Consider the following 24,237-nt stretch of genomic DNA (forward strand, 5'->3'; position numbering starts at 1 on the left):
ACATCGTTGTAGGAAGACACTGCAGGGATACTGTTATAGGAGTGATATAGTTTTCTCTGAAAGGTAGATCTGCTAAAATGGAATGCAATTTTTCACGTTCTCTTTTGTTGGTTAGAATCGAATCCGTGATCATAGGTCACAGACAGCACCACTGATCTCCCGAGGAAGTTCATTAACCAGTGAACGATGGGTACGACCGCTGTAAAATTCAACATTTGGTAATAATAATAATAATAATAATAATAATAATAATGGTGCATGGCATCTGTATAGGCTCTGTGGTGTCCTAATGAGGATAAAATGAATGGTGAAGACGTCATAAACACCCAGTCCCCAAGCCAGGGGAATTAACAATATGAGGGGTTGATTCTGAAAATTGATCCGTGGCCATCGGACCAAAGGCAAGCGTTCTGGCCATTTAGTTACAAAACTTTACTTCAATTTGCTAAACCTTAGGCTACCATCTGCACTGATCAGGGATTGAGCACTGGCAGTAGCAGAGGCCAGGGCAGTAGCTTCACAACACAACAGGCTTCTCCGTTGGCTATTGGCTGCAGTGCAAAACTTTGAAGGCTTGGCGTTCACTAAACCAACCATCGAAAAGGGGTAACCCACGTCGTGATCGCAGCATACGCCACTGAGCGATAAGTACCATTATGAGGGGCCGATGACCTGGATTTTGCACCTTGTAGACTACAAGCATCATCGATTCAGTATTGTGCTTTAGAAGCAGTCCCTTGGTCAGTAATAATATTGCTTAACGCTAGTTTTTGGGATTGTGATGCATTGTGGGTCGGATCCACTTAGGCCCGTTGTATAAAACATTTGATCTGAGTTTAACGAGGAAAAATGGCTGCCAGTCAAGTTGAACTTCGATTTTCCGTTGTATAAACGCTAATCTAAGGTCATCTCGTCTCGATCTAAGTTCAGATTTGACTGGCGAATATTCGTCGGTTAATCTCCTTGAACCTAGATCATTATCATTCATATTAAACATTGAACTAGCTCTGAAGACTTGAGAAATGTTTCCTTGTATCGCATCTGCGTAAGAATACCGCACCTTAATAATATCGAGATGAGTTATAAATATCTTGAGTGCTAGAAGTTAAATAATATTGCTAAAGATCGCTCGATTTTTCAGAAGTGAGGTTATGTGAATATCATATAAACAATAGCCTACTGCCATACCAACACGTTGTTGTTAGTTAGTTTTATGATACTGCTTCAATAATGAATTATTTTAAATTATGTTTCAAGTTTACAAAACAAAGCAACTGTGTAATATATATATATATATATTATTTAGCAGAGATATCAGATTATTCCGACTTTTCGTCTGATGAAGAAGGGTTGATTTTACGATGAGCTCCTCGCGTCTTTCGGTACAGACGGAATCCGATGATTGAAATGGGTGATCAAATGTTCAAAACGAGATTTCGTTTCTCGAAAGATATTGAGGAACGACTGGAACTGAAGTTAAGGGACACACTATTAAAAACCTACTCAAATAAATTATCCCCTGTCACCCATGTGTATGTTTTATGCTACAAGAAGTTTTCAAATGGTTGTTGGAGATCTCTTTAAATTGACAAGTCAACGGCTTTCTCTTTCAACTTTGATGTCACCATATCGGTTCTTTTATTTTCTATTATATGTTTGTACCTTGATAGTACAATATCCACCAGATCGTCTTTTATTTCGGTGTGAAATTCGCAGAACGCTCCTTTGAAGTTCTTTCCATGTTTACTTCGCGAGATTTCAATGTGATCTTCTTCTCCTTCTTCGACAGTCACGGCAGTTTCGTATTTCATTTGTTTACAGTCACGGCCAGGTCAATCCCGCCATTTATGTATTATCCAAAGGGCCGAGCTATTTCGTATTTCATTTGTTTTGCGGTGTTGCCACGTCCACTTTTTTGAACTCAGATTACATTTGAACTACATATGTGTAAACCGAGTTCAGTTTTATACAACACAGTGAAGTCGTAATCTCAGTTCATTTTCAGAACTAAGTTCTTAATTGATCTCCAGTCAGATGTCTTTATACAACCGGGCCTTATAGTTTTAAATTCATGTCCATCCATTCATTCTTCGTCATCGCGTTTTGAATTCTAGTCAGTGGATGATGTTGGACTTCTAAATTGTCATTAGCCTACATTTCATTTCATTTCGTACCATTAGAGTCCAATGACCTAGATGTTAGGCCCCTTTAAATAACAATCATTATCATCATCATCATCGTCATCATCTTTGGCTGATGTCTTCAATTCTCGAAGTGTCGGACCTCTTCAGTTCCTTCCTCTCCGATTGGTGTTATATAGAGGATGGTTGCCCAGTTATACTTCCTCTTAAACCAGTAATCCCCGCCGCCGCCACCACCACACTATTAACGGTGTTAGAAATTAGCAATCCGGGAGATAGTAGGTTCGAATCCCACTATCGACAGCCCTGAAGATGGTTTTCCGTGGTTTCCCATTTTCACACCAGGCAAATGCTGGGGCTGTACCTTAATTAAGGCCACGGCCGCTTCCTTCAAACTCCTTGACCTTTCCTACCCCATCGTCGCCATAAGACCTATCTGTGTCGGTGCGACGTAAAGCCCCTAGCAAAAAAAAAAAAAAAAAAAAATTAGCAAACTTCTTTCCTCAAGAAAGGCTTTCCTTGCTCTAGAGTACGCCGTCCATCATTAACTGTATTGATACTTCCTTATGACTAATCTGATATTTTCTGCATTATCTCACTTTATTGGGCAGAATTCCAGTACTCAGTACTTCTGTATTGCATTTATTTACGTTAATAGTAAACTAGATGAAGATTTACACTTTCATTGGATGTTATAAAACGCAGAACATCAGTTGGTAATTATTCGCTGTAAATTATCAAGAAATGGTTCATTAATTTTATTTAATACGAATAGAAGACAGCTATGCTAATACGATTCGTCTTTATGGCTTTCAGGCCAGCAGATTCGTTGATTGGTCGTGCGTAATTTATTTGGTTAACTAGTTGTAACCGATGCTAGATTGGCAATTAAACTTGCGATATCGCTGTGTGTATGTATTAGTGCTTTCACGGCTGAAGTAGCGTGATGTGATACTCGTTTGATATTGCGCCACGTGAAACAAACTATACCTGGAACGGTGACGTACATCCGTTTGGCTCGTTAGAACCCAAGGTACGTAGTAGAACCGGTCACTAGTGGCGGAGCATGAGAATTATCTTTGGATAATATGAACGGAATACAACACTTAATAAAATAACTGATTATTATTTATTATATAATCAGATACAGCATATTTATACAAAAAACAATTGTAGACGAATTAATAATAATAATAATAATAATAATAATGTAAAAAAATATACATTATCAACCGTAATCAGTGTTGCCAACTTATATTTTCAAGATCCGCTAAATACTGCTTAAAATCCGCTAAAATTCCGCCAAGAAATCCGATATCAAATAATGAGCAACAAATGAATAATAATAATAATAATAATAATATTATAATAATAATAATAATAATAATAATAAAATGTCTGCACTCACCTGATCTGTGAGTTTCACTGGGATTAACCCCCTGCCTGCGAGCTAGAACTTGTAGGCGTTTTAGTGCCGGGTGCAAACTAGGTGAATCCCCTACCTCATGGCGACACACAGAATAGACCAGTTCATTAAAAACGGTCTTCCTTCATAGCATAAATATAAATGCTACTCTCTCACAGTTTCATTATCTGTCGTCATTCGTCAACGAAGAGATAAGTAACCTTTCCCCACGCATTAGAAGTTTGTGATACCATGATCTCATAACACCAAATCCAAATAACAGGTTTTCCTCATGTGACTGCTAGCTCCTGACAAGAAATACGGAATAGCTCGGAGATAGACTGGGGTACAAATTAAAAAAGAACGAAAAATGGATAACACTAAATTCCGCTATAATAAATCTAGAATTCCGCCAAAAATTCCGCTGTCCGCTAAATGATATATTTCTCCGCCGACAGTCTTCTAATTCCGCTAAGTTGGCAACACTGACCGTAATTAAACTTGAAGAATGTTTAACAATTCGAACACAGCCTTCTTGAGAAACTGGCAATTAAAAAAATGATTACCGAAAAATTCTTGCTCCCAACCTCAAAGATGGTATTTACAGACTTCGGAGCAACTTATTCGTTAGACATACATCCACACCGAAAAGATATTAATCGTAATCCGGAAAAGGATAACTTTTTACGCTCACCTGTTCAGATTGCCAGCTGCAAGAATCTGTAAACAATTTGTTTACGTCGCACCGACACAAATAGGTTTTATCGTGACGATAGGGTAGGAAAAGCGTTGGAGTTGGAAGGAAGCGGCTGTGGCATTAATTAAGGTACAGCCCCATCATTTGCCTGGTGAAAAAATGGGAAACCGCGGAAAACCATCTTCAGGGCTGCCGACAGTGGGGTTCGAACCCACCATCTCCCGGATGCAAGCTCACAGCTGCTTGCCCCTAACCGCAGGGCCAACTCGCCGGTTTGTAAACGTTTATCCTACTTCAGAAGTCTCAAAACCATTCATCCTTAGTTGGTGGAGATCAATAAAGATATTTTAAAGTGTGGAATCTCAGAAATGGACATCCAACTCCGAACACCACTCAAACACAGACAGGTGTACCAAGAAGTAGCCCCAACTCCACTGAAGTATGTCCATTCTGATGCACGGAAGAAAGCACACTCCGAAAGGATGAAAACCTGGTGGGCCCTCAAGAGGAGAGACAGTTGAGATCTCACGGTCCTTAGTGATCCTAACGATGAAGAATAATAATAATAATAATAATAATAATAATAATAATAATAATAATAATAATAATAAAATGAAAATGTCGTGCGTACCAAAAGTTTGTACAAAATACCATAGAACTAGTTACGAATACGGGATTGTAGAGGCATTTGGTAAATTGAGAGAGGCGTGCAGGCTGAACGTTAAAAGGCATAGGTCTATAATGGCGATCTATATATTGTTTACTTTAAGATGTTTCAGTTGTAGTCTTTCAGTACATTCTGCACGTGTAAATATTGTATTTTCTGGTTAGATGGGACAAGGGCCTAGTGGCCTCAATCTTGTCAGACAAAATAATATATCCTAATGTATTCCGCAGGTTTTGCAATGCAGTTTCGCATCAGATTTTGTTACTCATTGTCAGTTGTTGTTGTAACTTTCTCTCGTACTAATATATAACTGCACAGGTTGTTTGCTCCAAGGCCGAATGTGCCCGCAGTTTATAATTATGTCAACTCACCAGCATGTACTGTGCTTGTATGTTCTTAGTGTTGAACGCCTAAAAGGCGTACATTTCTCACCTAGCTGTCAAGTGGACAGATGCTCTGGCCCTCACCTACATCGTGCACACATTTCAAAGTTGATAATGATAATCCACCGCCTCATTCCAGTTATTCGACCGGGCCAGGAATGAAATGAATCAAGCCCCCATCTAGCGGCGAGGAGAGGAATCGTGCCGGCTGCCTAAGCCTGTCGCACTCCTCTCGGGGCAATGATTAATGACTGACAGATGAAATATCTATACTCTAACGCCCCTCTTTGATGTTATGTCCTTCTGTCATGGCCATCCATCAATACTTCACATCACAGTCTGCACTGTTACTAGGTAACATCCCATCCCACACATTTTGTATCTCTAATTTCGTGACGCAGATTTTCTGATATCTCCCATCAACGGTCGAATCTCTATCTCGAACATCCATTACTCGAAGTAAATTTAATTTCCCGGCCGCCGTCTATAAGTCGAATTGTGTGCAACATTAACTGTGCAATATGGCATTTGTGGTTTTTGAGGAACAGTTAACAAGTGTAGAAAGGGTTGCAGTGGTGCAGGGAGCTAATATGACAGGAACCGGAAAACTAAAACTTCTAGGGCTGGTTGCATAAAAGTTAATCTGAGTTCAACCACCTGAAACAGATCTCCAGTCAAGCTGAACTCAGAATTTTGGTTGTATAAACATTAATCCAAGATCATGTCTTCTTGATGGAAGATCAAATCTGACTGGTGAATTTTCTCAGATTAACCTGGTTGAATTAAGTTCAGTAGAAGGAATATTATTATTATTTTTGTGAGAAATAAATCTGTTTAGGTGTCTGTAACATAATAACAAAGAAAAATAATAAATAGGCCTACTGTTGATTAAAGTAAAATGGTAAGTAATGCTAATTGTAATTATTTGAACAATAATCGTATTATTAACAAGTTGTTTGTTCTCCACTGTTTTATGCTTAGGGCCTATAGGTTATGCTATTTTCAGATTTCAGATTACTCTGACGTTTCATCCGAGAATGGAGAGTTTGAACTCCAAAGAGCTCCTCGCGTGTTTCAACATAGAAGGAATCCCTTGTTAGAACTAAATGATCGACAATTTAAAATACGGTTTCGATTAGGAAAACGTGTAGTTGAACAACTAGAACAAAGATTACATCTACAATTAAGGACACAAACTAAACGAAATCATGCACTGAATCCAGTGTTCATGATCCTTCTCACACTAAAGATTTTACGCAACTGGAAGCTTCCAAATAGTAATTGGAGATGTATTCAATGTAAATAAAGGAACTGCAAGTAGGACTATACACAAAGTCACTAGAGAGATTGCAGCTCTAAAACCTCAATTCATCAACATGCCTGCTGAGGAGGGTGAAGTAAGAAGGACTTATCTTTTTCCTCTTTCTTAAAATTTGCAGTACGCGTCTTCTTGTTACTCATCTTGCTTCTCCATTTTGCGGCTTTGTATACGTATCGCAGACAAATGAATGTCGAATGGCGTCGAGAATTGTCGATCGTTTCTATCTAAATCGCATGTTCGATACAACTCGATTCGATACAATCGCAATTATCTCTCTTGTTTAGCGATGTTGTCAACTCTGTTTCGTCGACCTTAGATCAAAATTGAACTTGGTTCAGTGATCTCAGATTAGTGTTATACAACTCCCACAGAGAAAAGAACGAAGTTCATTTCCGATCTTCGATCAGAACTGAACTACGGTTAGCGATTTTTATGCAGCTGGTCTCTAGTGATCGGTGAAGCCTCGCTGTTTCTCGGGTGTGAATTAATTAATGGTCCCGTAGGAAAGGAACCCCCGAAGTCGCGGATTACAAGCTCTTTACGAATCTCGGCTGCGTGGTATTGATCAGAAGTTTCAACGTGAAGGGAGGACAGGTTAAGAGTAACAAACAGAAGAGACTAAGGGATTTTTTTTTTCAAAAGGTGTTAACGGAGGTATGTTTCTTGTACTGTATTCTGTCTTCTAAAAAGTTACTATAATAGGGGTTATAATTAAAGTGGCGCTGTAAAATAGTTTTTACTGTTGAGAATAGAATATTCAGTATAAGTTCGTAGATACGTATGATTCAATTGTGTGTTACACAGGGTCAAAAACGGTATGCTCTGTAACTCGAGATATCGATATATCGAGATTCCACTGTATAATTCAAAATGCCAGAGAGCTGCAACGGAATCCTTCTTACTGCGAGCAGTGCAGGTATTGAGTTGAAAGATCCAGAGGTGGAAACAATAGCTCAGAGGAATTTTTTCACAGTCACTCTGTAATTCATAACAAGATTGCGCACGTTCCCTGTCATTGTTTCAGAAGTTCTAAGTCATTAAAATTGTTAATGTTCATATGATTTGCCTTTTGGTACCAAGTGTTACACGATGTTCAAGCCATTCTATACCACATAACCGATTACCATGTTCCCTTAACAAATGGGCGACCAAACTAATAAAATTGTTGGCCTGTATTATTTGTGGGATGAAAATCTTAAGTGTGTCTAAATAGTTGATGTTCAAGGTTCTGTCTTCCTGTAAGCCTTAGGCGATGAAAGTTGGTAACCACCACTTCTGGTGTGTAACAGCTACCAGTGCGTGACAGAGGAACACATTCTGCACGCAACACAGTTCACGTTTGGTGGGTTAATGCCCTTTAATATATTTATAAACCAATTAAAAAATTCGTCACAGGCTACACCGTAATTACTCTAGTAATTTATAAAGGTACGATTTTGAATTGGGATTGGTGGAGGATCCGGAATGTGCGCAAAATAAATTGTTGAGGTCGGTTTTGGGTAAGGGTAGCGTTACCGTATTACCAGTTTTTTCCGGGGATCACCCGTTTGTGAATTCCTTCCCCCCCAACCCCTGCTCAGTTTTGCTACATCACCCAGGTTTTTCGTCTACCATAAATTATTTAATAGGCCTATACATGATGAACCAAAAGTCCGAGGCAATACTTCACGGAATATTTAAGGCAGAGAGGTAATAATTGACGCACATGATTGACATGACATGCGGTTTTATTGACACTAAAATAAAGTACACAAAATGACGACGGGGTGCAAAAATAAACTTTGGCGATAGCCGCTGAGACACCGCGTCGGTTGAACTTGTTAGGTTAGTTTAGTAATGTTTTATTTTACCAGGCAAGATTAAGGCCTTCAGGCCTTTTCTTCCATCTAACCAGGCACTGAAATATAGGCCTACAAATATATATATTCTATTTGCTTTACGTCGCACCGATACAGATATGTCTTACGGCGACGATAGGAGAGGAAAGGACTAGGAATTGGAAGGAAGCGGCCGTGGTCTTAATTAAGGTCCAGCCCCGGCATTTGCCTGGTGTGAAAATGGGAAACCACGGAAAACCATCTTCAGGGCTGCCGACAGTGGGGCTCGAACCCACTATCTCCCGATTACTGGATACTGGCCGCTCTTAAGCGACTGCAGCTATCGAGCTCTGTACACAAATATTATATTGTATTACTGTACAATAATTAGATATAATACAAATTAAATTAATAGTACAAAAATGATGAGTGATGAGATTAAAGATATAATAAATTAGATATAATAAAAGGATAAATTCTTAAAATTTAATAACATTTGGAAAACAACTCAGGACCGAGCTCGATAGCTGCAGTCGTTTAAGTGCGGCCAGTATGCAGTATTCGGGAGATAGTGGGTTCGACCCCCACAATCGGCAGCACTGAAGATGGCAGGCAAATGCTGGGGCTGTACCTTGATTAAACCCACGGCCGCTTCCTTCCCACCTTTCCTGTCCCATCGTCGTCCTAAGACCTATCTGTGTCGGTGCGACGTAAAGAAAAAAAAACACCCTTGTGCGGGTCTGGGCGTTGTTTGTGATAAGTATCATCGTGTATATTCGGTTCCACTGTGTTCAGAATAGGGGCTGCCTGGCCGAGGCGGTAATGGCGTGCTCGGTTCGCCCGGAAGGACGTGGGTTCGAATCCCCGTCAGGAAGTCGTAAAATTTAAGAAACGAGATTTCCACTTCCGGAGGTGCATATGGCCCTGAGGTTCACTCAGCCTACACCAAAAATGAGTGCCAGGGCAAAGGCGGCCGGGCGTAGAGCTAACAACTCTACCCCATCACGTGCCGCGGTTAACTCCTCCAAGGGCCTGTACGGAGGTGTCTTTGTGTTCAGAATGGTTCTGAATTACCTATGGGTAGTACCACTTTGAGAAACACCATGAGTTTGCGTTGCGTGTGGGTGGTGCCCTTGTGACATACCATGGGTCTACGTTACCTGTGATTAGTACCATTATGAGGAGCCGGTGACCTGAATTTTGAATCCCTTTACATTATAAGCATTGTCCCATTAAAACATTGTGAATTGGATCGACTGATTGTTTTGGATTCACGATCATGTCTTCATCATTAGTTCTACTTTCAGTATTCGGGAGATAGTATGTTCGAACCCCACTGTCGGCAGCCCTGAAGATGGTTTTGCGTGGTTTCCCATTTTCAAACCAGGCAAATGCTGGGGCTGTACCTTAATTAAGGCCACGGCCGCTTCCTTCCCACTCCTAGCCCTTTCCTATCCCATCGTCTCCATAAACCTATCTGTGTCGGTGCGACGTAAAGCAAATAGCAACCAAAAAAAAGTTCTACTTTCTAGTCAGTGGATAAATTTTGCAGTTGAATGACCTAGCTGCCAGGCCACTTTAACCGACAAACATCATCCTCTCCCCAGTTTCTGGTGATTTGCGACTAGGGGATGGGAGTATTCTATTCTAAAACAAAACAAAAAGTTTGGCAGTCTTTTCACAGTGGATTTGCCTGGTGTGAAGATGGTGAAACAGCAGAAAAACCATAATCAGAGCTCCCGACAGCGTGGTTCGAACCCGTTATCTCCGAATGTAAGCTGACAGCTACGTGTCAAAAGCAGCGTGAGCAACTTGCTTGCTTGTTTATTTCGTTAGTCATCTTATTTATCATACTATGCATCATGTTATGTTAAGATAAAGTTGTATATTGACCGTTCTGTGACGAACCCTGAATTTTCTTTGGCATCTGTATTATTTTTTAAATTGACGGAGACAGTCCAAATCATGACTGCAGTTCTTTTCGGCGAAGAAACCATGCGGGTTGATGTTATTAATAAGTGAATGCTCATAATTTAGCTTTATATCTATTTGCTAGACTCTCCAGCGACTGGATTAAATCTAGTTATGCGTTTTCGGATTTCTCGATCTCTATGGGCGTAGTGTTACCATGAAACCCGTTCTTACCGGGACCACCCGTTTTTGAGACCCTCCCCCAAACACACATTCAGTTTTGCTAGATTATTCGGTCTTTTCGTCTAAGAAGCACGTAGAAGCATTATTAGGACTGATCTTCTTGTTCTTATCTTCCCAAAACTTCCACATCCTTTCACCTTGGGCTTGTCCTGTGTCGAAGCATTTTTGAGTTTCAAGTTCCTGGCTGGTGGGTTCTTGGATGTGAATTGATTTTCTGTCTGAGTATGGTCCGTGTAGGTGCCAGTGGGTCAATATTAATTTCTGCAAGGTTTCTTTGAGTGTCTACCAACCACCGTAATTTGGTTGGTCAGGTTTTTTGGTCAGTCGAGGGTCTCTCCTTCCTCTACCATCAAATTATTTAATATATTCATAATTTTAATTTTTTCGATTTTATTTTTATAGACATGAATATATTCCGGAAACAGTTTATAACGACTCCGAAGGGACCCCCCCAATTAACTGTCGTTATAAGCGATACTCGCAATAACCGGTGTATTTTTTGTTGCGAAAAATGTCATATCTGTAAGTTTTAGGCTGCATACTTACATGGTTAAAAATTCCAAAAACATAACAGAAATAATAATAATTATTATTATTTACAACAAATACGACGCAATTTGGAAATATCCCGGTGGCAATGATTAAGAACAATGACTACAACAAGAGTCAAACAAGCAATTTCATGGAAAGAAAATATTACAAGAAATACTACTATTTTAACATTCTGAATCCAGCATCATATACAAATTCACACACAAGTTAATTATTTCCAGTGCTTAACACTACGGGTTACATTACTATAAGCGCTGTATTTGTAGTACGGTTTTATTTTGTGGAGTGGGACTCAGAGGATTTTTTCTTCTAATCTTTACATAGTACGAAGAGAAATAATATACCACCTAAATATAAAATATTAAGTGAGGAAAGAAGTAAATTTATCAGTAATGTCGCACACGGTCTTGGCTAATAAATGAGATATTCTCTCCATCCTTCCAAATTGTAGAAATCGTAGAGTATGGTACACACAATTCCTTGTTTGTTTCCCAATTAGGCGTGCAGAGCTGCATCAAACTCAGAGAGCTCCATGCCCTCGGGAGTTAGTTACAGTTGTAGTTTCCCGTTGCTTTCATCCGTATAGCAGTATCAACACAGCTAAGCCATGTTGAGTATTATTACAAGTCCACATCAGTCAATCATGCAGACTGCCGCCCTTGCAACTTCCGAAAGACTGCTACTCCCCTTTCGATTAACTAGAGATGGGGACATTCTGAACTAGTGATTCATAATTAGAGCTGGGATTTTTATGTAGTATCAAGTGGCATAATATGTACATAAATATGTAACAAAAAGCACCAAAATATGTAGCAAAATATGTAGAATGGGTAAAATATGTAATATCATATAATTAATATAAACTTACCATTTTGTCAGTTACAACACACTAAACACGCTTTATATTACATTTTGCAGCACAGTGAACAATTAAGTATTTTTCAATGTTCTTTGGTGTCATATTATATGAATATATCACACACATATTCAATATAAACTTATTATTTTCAACACTCAAAGCACGTTTATTCCTTAAATTTTGTAGCACAGTGAACTATTAAGTATTTTTCGATGTTCTCTGGGGTCATGGAAAGGCGTTTGTCACTTAGGATGTTCTTATATGCAGAGAAAGATCTTTCAACATCACATGACGTAACTGGGGCAAATTTTAGGAGAGGAATTTTCGCTGGAGAAATGTCCTCGGGAGGATCAACGTCATCTCCATTTAGAATTCGGCACACACTGTGAAATGTTGAATAACCAGGATTTCTCTTCAAAACTTTTTGCAATTTACTCAATACACTTGCACCAGTTTCCCCATGCACAGCACTTGGTTTTTCAATAGCATCCTCTATGATGGCAATGGAATCTTGCAGTGGCAGTCCTGATGTTTCTAGACGTCTGATGGTGTCTGGAAGCCAGCAGAAGTTGCCCCTGATGTAGGTGATTGAGTCACTAAAGGCAGTTTGTAATTCACTAATAGATACAGCATTTTCAGGATCAAAAGAATCTACCACAGTCTTTATAGCACCTAGATGCTCACTATAGAATTTAACTGCTTCTGTCCATGTCCCCCACCTCGTTAACACTGGTTCCGGCGGCAGTGGTATGTCTGGCAATTGCTGTTTCTAAGATAGCACTCGTTGTGGAGCTTTTAGAAAAACATTTTTTGTTGCTGAAATTAATCTATTCATTTGTGGAAACTTAGCTCTAATATCTTGGGCAACACGTTGCAGTCCATGAGCCAAGCATGTAAAATGGAGCATATTGGGATAAAACACCTTCAAAGCAGTTGCAGCCTTATGCATATATGCTGCAGCATCAGAATACATCACTAATACCGTTTCCTCTTTCATCTCAGTCAGCCACAGAGCTCTTAATCCATCATTCACAAATCTCGCAATAGTTGAGTGATTTGTATAATCTAGCTTTTTACAGTAGATCAAACATGGTTTTGAGGTGCTGTCATGTTGTTGCTTCCCCACCACAAGATTTGCAATAAATCTACCCTTAGCATTTCTTGTTTCATCAACAGCAAACCATATGAAAGAATTTCCTATATGCTGTCTTATGTTGTGCATTACCTCGTCGTAGCAGACTTGAAGATAATTCTTGCGTAGTGTTGATTGGTTAGGAACATGTTGCTTGCAGTATTTTTCCAGAAAAGATGTGAATTCAGGCACTTCAAGTTTATACCATGGAATATTGGCTGCGATCATTGCACTGCATAAGTCTATAAAAAGGGTTACTTGAAGGTGAAGGCTGCATCTGTGATAAAAGGGTTTGTTCCTTTTGTAGACCTAACTATTGGTTTTTTCTATGCAGAGCACTTCGTGCAGGTTGCTCAAGCTGGGATTTCATGGAACATGCGATATGTTTGTTGCATGCTTGGCAAATCACTACTTTGCCATCAATTGCAAAGGACTCGTCAACTGCAATCCATGTTTTTAACTTTGAAGCCAGCGAGGACGCTACTGGTGCCATATTGACTCTAGAGGAAACTGATGTTCATGAACTATGTTCTTCAGCTGTTCAAAAGAAACTAAAACCTGATTGAGACATTTCAAAGGAAGACAGCTCTAACAACAGATTTGGAAATTCCTAAGTACATAACAAAGAGGTCACAGAAATGCGCTTAGAAAAATATTCCTGGAAACTCCAACATGCAAGTGGCTAGTTGTAAAGCAAGTAACTCTAAATGGGATGAAAGATTTAAGACTGGCACATGTAAAGTAAGTTTTCCTGCAGCTAATTGGAACCTTTAGAATAACCTATTTCTCAAGGGTCTCTACCTGCACCTATCATCCTCTCAAATACCTGTCACTCATAATTATCTTAATCCCCCTGTTGTGAGAACAGACAACAGCCCCACATTAAGTGTGAAACTGCAATTCAGCAATTTATTATATATGAAAACAGGAAAACGCTAAAATATGTAATTTTATGTAATATCACTAAGAATATGTAGAATACCCACAATTATAAAAAAATATGTAAAATGAAATTCGGTAATAACCCTAATATAGTGTTTTATGAACATATGACTTTTCCCAGCACCTAAATAGCAAGGAACAAAATATGTAATTACATAGAAATCCCAGCTCTATTCATAATGAACGAATCATTGCACTGAACGATTGAATCATGATTCAGTGAAGGAAATGAATCGACTCGTTTGTGAATCGAAAGCTGAATCGAGAGATGGCAGCCGCAACTCGTTCCTTGGTTCCTCGTTCGTTCTGATTCATATCGCCAAATCGGATATCCACCATGTTTGATTCAATGACAACTTGTGAAGAACGACTCTGTTATTTTTTTTTTAACCTTAACCGGTTCACAAGTCAAATACTCCTAACCTAACCTTACAGGGAAATATATATATATTTTTTTAAATAAGAAATGATCACGTCGTTTCAAGTCACACACTTCGCGGAACTGTGATATACACTCAACTTCCAGCTTGTTGCGAAATGTTAGGTTAAGTTTACTGCAAGGTTCCAGTTCCCGTTCTCTTGAACTACTGTGAACTAATGGAATGTACCTTTGTCCTTGCTATCATACACCAGTGTCAGGTTATTAATGTCTATCCATTGCAATAGTCTATCGTCATTCTCATCACTATTCTTATAGCCCCATAATGTATGATGGCTGTTAAAGTCACCTAGGATAACACTATTTTCGGTGGGTTTTAGTGTGATAGGGTCTGGCCAATTAGCGTGGATCATGGCCGCAAAAAAATTCATATCTACTACAAATTTCAAATTCGATTGTCGTATAGATTCGAATGGTAGCTACTTAAGTTTGAAAAGGATTAGTCAGACAGTTGTGTAGCATTTTTCGACTGTAACCTCTAAAAAGGATATTACTCTTGTTAAAATGCTAGCTATTACCTTGAACTTTTTGTAACTTGTAAAGCAGTAGCAGTTATAAAGAATATAACGGAATGGTTCATCTGAGTCCATGGTTTCGCTTTCGGCTCTCCGTCACGTGGTAATCGAATGAACGAATCATTTTGGTGAATCGTTTCAAATGAATCGGTTCTTCTAAATGAATCAGATTCCCGATCTCTACGATTAACCATTCGTTAGTCTGGTCTCTCGACAGATATCCATCCGATATGGTTGCACCTGCAGCTCGGCTATCTGCTTCATTGGACACGCAAGCCTCCCCTCCGCGGCAAGGTCGCATGGTTCGCAGGGGAAGTCCCATTTCCTACCCGTCCATATCATTTGTTCAATATTAAACATTTTCCCCTTCATTTCAGACATCTTCACAGCGATACTTGCCACGACTATTTAACAGATACACTGATTTGGAATCTACTGAAAACAAGAATTTGTAAATCAGCTTTACATTGTCAGCAATCTCCACACGCATAACAGACAGAAATCAAACGTTAGACGTTATAGTCGTAACATTTTTCCGAAAATGTTATAAAAATACGACGTTGTGTACGATATGTTGTAATAAGCGATTGAGTGCAGAGTTTATATAGGATTAGACGGAACCGTTGGATTTCGCCCTTATATCAAATACCTCGTTAAAAGCGTTGTTATCCCACTGTCGGCAGCCCTGAAGATGGTTTTCCGTGGTTTCCCATTTTCACACCAGGCCAATGCTGGGGCTGTACCTAATTAAGGCCACGGCCGCTTCCTTTCAGCTCCTAGGCCTTTCCTATCCCATCGTCACCATAAGACCTATCTGTGTCGGTGCGACGTATAGCAAAAAAAAAAAAAAAAAAGCGATGTCTCAGTAAACGCTTTCGACTGTATTTACTATCATAACTGCCTTCTGGCGAGACTTTACTGAAATATGTTTAAAGCTGAGAACATTGAAAGCATTGAAAAAATGAAATGGCGTATAGCTTTTAGTGCCGGGAGTGTCCGAAGACATGTTCGGCTCGCCAGGTGCAGGTCTTTCGAGTTGACTCCCGTAGGCGACCTGCGCGTCGTGATGAGGATGAAATGATGATGAAGACAACACATACACCCAGCCCCCGTGCCATTGGAATTAACCAATTAAGGTTAAAATCCCCGACCAGGCCGGGAATCGAACCCAGGACCCTCTGAACCGAAGGCCAGTACGCTGACCGTGCAGCCAACGAGTCGGACATTGAAAGCATTATTCAGTTCTTATTTGTTTCAAGTTGAAGTTAAATGTCTTTTGGCTGGGAGGGGGGTTGTCTGGACATGAGCCGCATGAAATTAAAAATGAGACGCGATGTTACCTAGCAACCGTGCAGGCTGTGATGTGAAGTATTTGTTGATTGCATTAGCATTGTTAAGAGTGGCAGGCTATGCGCACACTTGCTATATAAAATCGCGCGATTGTTTAGCCGCAAAAAATGAAACGCAATGCTACAAATAGGAATGAACGTATAATCGCAGCGATTAGGAAGATTCAAATGGATCTTTTTACTTGGCGACGCGACTGTCTCTGTCTGTCTATCTCTGCAGGGTGTCTCAAACCTTTTGGGTCAAATTGTAACAGGTTATTGATTATTGGTCACAGCCTGCACGGTTGCTAGGTAACATTGTCTGACCATCCATCCACACCTTACATCACTGCCTGAAATGGCTTTTAGTGCCGGAAGGACATGTTCGGCTCGCCAGGTGCAGGTCTTTTGATTTCACGCCCGTAGGCGACCTGCGCGTTGTGATGAGGATGAATTTATGATGAAGACGACACATACACCCAGTCCCCGTGCCACCGAAATTAACCAATGATGGTTAAAATTCCCGACCCTGTCGGGAATCGAACCCGGGACCCCTGTGACCAAAGGCCAGCACGCTAACCATTTAGCCATGGACTGCCTGTACGGTTGCTATGGTTACACTTCCGTCACGCATTTTATCGCTTCACGTTACACAACTTTTCTTTCCAGCTTCACAAATGAAGCGGAAACAACTTGGCCATACCCCTGTTTCTAATCCCAATCTATTGGAAAAACACTGCGGAAAGAAAGTGTTACGTAACTGCCTTCTATTGACAAGCGAGTGGGCGTTATCTTTTGTGTCAACACATTACAGATCATTTCATAACTTCACTGACAGCCAGATAAACTTAGCATTAGCTTTTACGACTAGGATTCAGAGATATCAATACACTCAATCCATATTATATTATCATACCAAACTCATCTCACTTAATACTGTAGTACTCATTTAGTGGGCTAAACGGAACCTGTTATGAGCAATAAATGAGTGCATGAATAATAATAACCTATTTATTTATTTATTTATTTATTTATCCGTATAACGTCCAGGGTTTGTTCTTCTCTCGGACTTAGCGAGGGATCCCACCTCTGCCGCCTCAAAAGGGCAGTGTCCTGGAGCGTGAGACTTTGGGTAGGTGTGGATACAACTGGGGTGGAAGACCAGTACGTCGCCCAGGCTGCGTAGCCTACTCTGGTGAACAAGGGCCTTGCGTGGGGATGGGAAGATTGGAAGAGATAGACGAGGAAGAGGGAAGGAAGCGGCCGTAGCCTTAAGTTAGATACTATCCCGGCATTTGCCTGGAGAAGTGGGAACCTACGGCAAACCACTTCGAGGATGGCTGAGATGGGAATCGACCCCCCCCCCCCTACGTAGTTGACATCCCGAGGCTGAGAGGACCCCGTTTTAGTCCTTGTACCACTTTTAAAATTTCGTGGCAGAGCCGGGAATCGAACCCGGGCCTCCGGGGGTGGCAGCTAATCACACTAACCACTACATCACAATAATAATAATAATAATAATAATAATAATAATAATAATAATAATAATAATAATAATAATAATAATAATAATGGAATGGCACCACCTGTCAACACTCTACGATTATGGAGATCGTCTCGTCATTGTTTTAATGGCTTTGTCGATCTGTCTGTCTACTTTTTAAATATTGTTCTGATACTTAATTGCATACCAAAAGGAAGGGTTCAAATTGAGGAACAAAAATGCCTTATTTTTGTCAACGGTACGGTTTTCTGTGACTGCCCATGACGAACCTTCTCTACGCTATAAACAAGTTGAAGTGGGGAGCACTGCCTCGCAACGTTTTGTATACGCATGTGAAAGGAATTTTATCGAACGGGTTCAAGGCCGCCTGCGTAGCAAGGTTTTGGCGGTCGAGTTAGAACGTCTCTCCTAGGTCATTGCTCTCGGGAATAGACCTATTTAATTTGTTGATGGTGTTTTTTACCTATTACGCTACAGAAGAAAGTTCTTTTTCCTGTGTTGTAATCAAGTAGAACAGAAAGGTTGAGAATTTGTTAGCGGTTTCAGAAGTTAAGGATTGCACCAGCAATGTATAAATACTATTGTTCGTTATTTTATCATTTCGATATAAAGCAGTCTGGTACCTTGAAAATATAATATATATAACAACAATGTATCTCCATGCACACACAAGTAAGTTTAACCCTGGAGTGGTTGCATGGGTTTTGTCAATGTTAATGGTCGCACCGGGTCTCTCAGACCCATTTTTCTCAGTGTTTTACTATTAGATTTTTATACTTTATTTCCAATAACAGTATTATAGGACATTATTTCGTTTATTTTAATGCACTTTACATGACTACAATATTTTACTATCCCGTTTCTTAACCAAAAAATGTATTTTTATAATTACACTGGAAAATTGATTGTTTTCTGTTAACTTGTGAAAGGTAAAACATGGTGACAGTAAAATGTATTTTAAATAATTTTTTCCCCTTTTCCTTGCATCTACATGCACAAAGCAACACTTTCATCTGTTTTCTACAAAGTCTTAATACAGTAAAACATATTATGGGGAATTTCACACTTGAACTATTGGTACAAAAATATGGAATGTTTTAGGTAGGTATGAGTGAATTACGTGTCATAATTCACAAAATCAAACTCAAATTAGTTTTAGAAACACATCCAAGTACAAGGAAACACCACTTTAATCAATTTGTATGCACATTCTGCAGACAAGTTGTCCATGTTCTCCGCGAATGAAATGTTGGCAGTTGGGGCAGATGAAGGATGTCCTCCTGTCTTTGTTTGTTGGGCAGAAATGACCAAGAGCTTCTTCGTCTTCAGATTCCTCCAATATGGAACGAATCCAGGCAGAATTAGCTTCATCCAGAAGAAAAAGTGTACTAAACTAACAATGCGAAGTTTGACAACAAAGACCAACCCTAACAGTCCCACCGGGTCTGCAAGACCCTGAACAGCCTGTACGCGCAAAGTTTCCAAGGCAACTGAGAGCGGGCTACTGTGTTCGTTTGAAGGTCGGGAGCCAAGAAACTACCAGGGATGTGGAAGCTCTTGGTGTATTCCAACAACAGGAACACCAATCAGTATGTCCGCCCGGACCTCGTAGACCCATCGCGACTACTCCAGGGTTAAGACATTACAATACAGACAACCACAATGTCTTTATGGATCAGAGACGCTAATTTTGAACAGGAAAGCAGAAATTGAAAACTATGAGAAAAGGAGCGCAATATCATAAGGAAAATTCTAGCCTCAAGACTCAACGGGCAATGCCAACTTAGAGGCAGACAGGAAATCAAACAATACACAAATATTAAGCGACATTAGAAAACGCAGGCGTCCAGACAGACTTACCAAACAAATACTCGAATTTTATGAAAACGGGAGTAAAGCTCAGACACAATGAAATGGATTGGCGAAATCAAAACAGATTTGAAACAGGCAGAAATTACACCAGTGGATGTATAAAACCGCGTGATCTTCAGATCCAAAATTCACTAATGGCAAGTTGACCAAGAAGGAAGACCAAAGAAGACTGGTACAACCTGGTCTGAAAACAGACAGGAAGCCCACAGTAAAAGACTGAAAGAAATATTAGGCAAAGAGGGAGGCAAATGCACGCCTCTAGGTACTTTGCGTAGTCTTAATTGGGTTTATTCGAATGTATGTATATATAATAATGATTTATTATTATTATTATTATTATTTTATTATTTTATTAAAGAATTTGGCCAATTACAGAGCGCTTAGAACCTAAAACTATGGTATAGGTTTTTTTTCTTCCCAGAACTTTTTCATACGTCGGCTGATCGTCTGCCTATGTTCCTCCGATAACACTCTCAGGTTGACGTCGATTTTGCAAAAGCGGAAAATCCGCAGAAGTGATCAATCGCCGAAACTCCAACCTGTTACTTATTATGCCATCTGCGAGCTTCTGTGTTTGTAGATCTCAGTGTCTCTTCCATCCAACCGGTGGTGTGTTTTAATTTGGTGACATAATCAGAAATCCTATTTAGGATGTCGTTGTTCACTCCGGGAAAGTGACAGTAAAATTGTAATCTTCCTCTTTGAATTGTCTGTAATTTACTCTCTATTGCGGTAAAGGTCTTAATTTTTTTTAATTTTCATCCATCTTTATTATTTTGGGGTCTCAAAATTTTCCTCAAGTATTTTCTTTACGTCCCACCAACTACTTTTACGGTTTTCGGAGACTCCGAGGTGCCGGAATTTAGTCCCGCAGGAGTTCTTGTACGTGCCAGTGAATCTACCGACACAAGGCTGACTATTTGAACAACTTCAAATACCACCGGACTGAGCCAGGATCGAACCCACCAAGTCGGGGTGAGAAGGCCGGAGCCTCAACCGCCTGAGCCACTCAAACCGTTACAATTTTAATTTCTAAACAGCTGTTTTCTAGATAAATAGTTCAATGGTAATAGGATACAGAGCTGGTCCCGCGGTGTAGGGTTAGCGGTCATACCTCTTAACCAGTAGCACCGGGATCGATTCTCGGCCAGGTCCGGAACTTTTATTTAGATCTGAGGGCTGGTTCGAGGTCCACTCAGCCTACACGATGAGGTTGCGGCCCTGGTCTACAAAGCCAAGAATAACGACCGAGAGGATCGTCGTGCTGACCTCACGACACCTCTTAATCTGCAGGACTTAAAGGGATGAGCAGCAGTCGCTTGGTAGGCTATGGCCCTGCGGGGCTGTTGCTCCATGGGGTTTCTTATAGAATATATCAATACTACCTATAAAACCCGTCGCAGACAAATTATTGAACAACCTACGTGGTGTCTAAAAAGATATGTAAATAGTGCCATATCTGAGCGGCATGTAGTAATTCTTTCCTTCAGGTTTTGTTGCGTTTGGAGAGACACGCTGCGAAGATTAACAGCTACGTCAACCTGCCAGCTTACATCGTTCTGTTCCCGTGCAGATTGAAGCAGATTAACCCCGTTTTAAATGTCCTCTAATGACACTTTTTGTTGTGTAGGTGATCTGCTAGTTTTTGTCGCGGCCGACTGGTTTCTCTGTTAAAGCAGATTGCTCAACTTACCAACCGCAGACTGGTTTTCAGGTGCGCACTTGTTATTTAATACCTTCATTGTTGTAGAACAGGTCTGTGAAGGACATTACTGCATTTTATTAATAAGCGACTTGATATACAAATCCTGTTTTCTCTTTTGCGACACGTAGATTTTAAGAACTTTGAGTAGAAATTATTAAATTCATGTTTTTAATTCGAGATTATCAACTCTCGGGTCTGGCAATTTTCGGAAAAGAAAACCTGTATTTCGTACAATGACGTAGTTGACTTATTTTCCGTACTTAACGATCCACGCTGCTTTATTATAAATCGTCTTTGATTGGTTTAACTCTAAGTATGCATAAGACTTTTCCGGTTTGACTAAGAGATGGCGCCAGCGAACAGTACGCAGCGTATGAATTTGACACATACGTCAGTTTGTTCGTCTGACATTAACCTACCAACACACACAAAGTTGAGTCCCCCAAACACTAGCGTCTGTGTTGTATCGTTCAGTGACTGTGCCTGAAGAAGGAACATTTGCGGCACGCATTGACTTTCTTACTTGATCAAAAGAAAAAGGCTGTGGAAAGTCATTGGTTGCTGGTAGAAACATATGGTAAACACGCTCAATCGATTAGAACATGCGAGACATCGTTTCGAGAATTTAAATGTGGTGATTTCAATGTAAAAGACATTGCGTGCTCTGGTAGACCACAGAAGTGCGAAGACGAGCAATTGCAGGCGTTACTGGATGATGACATAACTCAAACTCAACGCTATCGCCAACGAATTATCAATTTAAATCATGCATTGATCGAAAGACGATCGGGATGGGTCAGAAGACATGGCAGAGTGATTTTGTTACACGACAATGCGCCGTGTCACACAGCAAAACCAATGAAAGACACCTTGAAATCGCTTGGACGAGACGTCCTCCCGCGCCCGCCGTACTGCCCCGACCTGGCCCCATCTATCACCTCTCGCAGAGCAGCACTTGAGCAATTTCGATGAAGTTACCAAATGGCTCGACGAATGGTTTGCCGCAAAAGACAAGCAGTTTTTCTGGCACGGTATTCATAACTTACCTGAAAGATGGGCGAAATGTGTAGAAACAGATGGCCAATATTTTGATAAACAAAAAGTGAATTTCGCTTGAAAATTGCGTGTTTTCTTTATCACAAAAACAGGAAAAAACGTATGCGTACACCAGGTACTGTCCAAGAGATTATGAATCAGCGAACACCAAACCTAATTTTGTAAAACATTGTTTCTCCGCCTGATTGCAGCACTGTCGTCCCTGCATTCCAAATTCAAGTAATTTGCACCATCACCATGTTGGTTGATGAATAGGTTAATTCAGGGCTGGAAAAAAGTCTGAAATAAATCTAGGAGGCAAAAGATATCTTAGGAGCCAGGCATCAAATAAAATTAACTTACCTTCATAGTAGTATATTAATCAGTTCGATCATATCACCTTACCGGTAGGCGGTTGCAGAGGAGGGGTGGCTATGTCTCTAGCGTGATTGTACGCCTTTGTATTCGGGAGACGGTGAGGCTGGTCCGTGGTTTTACATTCTCGTGCACTAACGCGAATGCCTGGACAATTCTTAGCACATTATAGGCCATGGCCGCCAACCCCCTCACCTTCTTCGAACATCTCCCTGGCTTAAGAGACGGTATTACCGTCTAGAAGGCCCGCCGTCCCCTTCAGGGATGGAATAAAAAACTTTTAGTACCACCTTCAGCCGTCATCCCTGATTCCTGACATGGATATTGAAAATATCAGTGCTCTGCTGCTTTTGTCGGTTCAAAACCTTCTAGGCTAGCCGGGCTGAGTGGGTCAGACGGTTCAGGCGCTGGTCTTCTGGCCCCAACTTGGCATGTTCGATCCTGGCTCAGTCCGGTGGTATTTGAAGATGTTCAAATACGTCAGCCTCGTGTTGGTAGATTTACTGCCACGTAACAGAACTCCTGGGGGACTAAATAACGGCACCTTGGCGTCTCCGAAAACTGTCAAGGTAATAGGGCGTAAAGCCAGTAACATTATCTTCTAGGCTAGGGCCATTCGCATTGAAGATCCTTAGTTATTTTCAAGGAGATTCATAGTATGCAATCCTGTTTTATATGAAACTGTTGAAGTTTACAAAACTGCGACAACGCGAGCGAGTTTATTGAGAAAACGAATTCTCTCATTTAGGCTCCTACACATTTATTTTCGTCGCAATGGCGGCTGGGCGCCTGATTTTGTCTAGCCCTGGCTTAATCCATTTCCAACACATAAATATTCCATATACCACAGTATAACATGAAGTTCATATTACCGAGCAAGATTTCTGTGTGGTCACGATTGTGAGCTTGCATTCGGGAGAAAGTGGGTTCGAACCCCACTGTCGGCAGTCCTTCGTGATTTCATATTTTCGCACCAGGAAAATGCTAGGGGTGTACCTGAAGACCACGGTCTTTTTATTCCCAGTTTCAGCCATTTCCTATCCCACAATCCAGGACCAGAGGACCATGTTTAAGACTCTGGTAACTTGGTGGACTGTTCACTGCTTCAGTTAACATTAATTTTGATGTTTTATTAACACACACACACACACACACACACGCACGCACACACTGCATGACAAACATGGATGTATTCATTAGCAACGTTACAACATTGTTTATTTTTAAGTGTTTAATTTAAAATAAGTTAATTCGCCATATTATTATTATTATTATTATTATTATTATTATTATTATTATTATTATTATTATTATTATTATTATTATTATGTCTGGCTCCATGACTAAATGGTTAGCGTGCTGGCCTTTTGCCACAGGGGTCCCGGATTAGATTC

The 24,237-nt window shown here is 40.3% G+C and overlaps 1 protein-coding gene across 6 annotated transcripts in view; it reads left to right on the top strand.

Annotated features, from left to right (window-relative positions):
• Window positions 1-24,237, top strand: part of mtd (mustard) — a 952,680-nt gene that overhangs the window by 494,633 nt on the left and 433,810 nt on the right. The gene's annotated exons all lie outside the window — the stretch shown is intronic.

This window comes from Anabrus simplex, chromosome 14 (genome assembly GCF_040414725.1).
Source record: "Anabrus simplex isolate iqAnaSimp1 chromosome 14, ASM4041472v1, whole genome shotgun sequence".
NCBI lineage: Eukaryota > Metazoa > Arthropoda > Insecta > Orthoptera > Tettigoniidae > Anabrus > Anabrus simplex.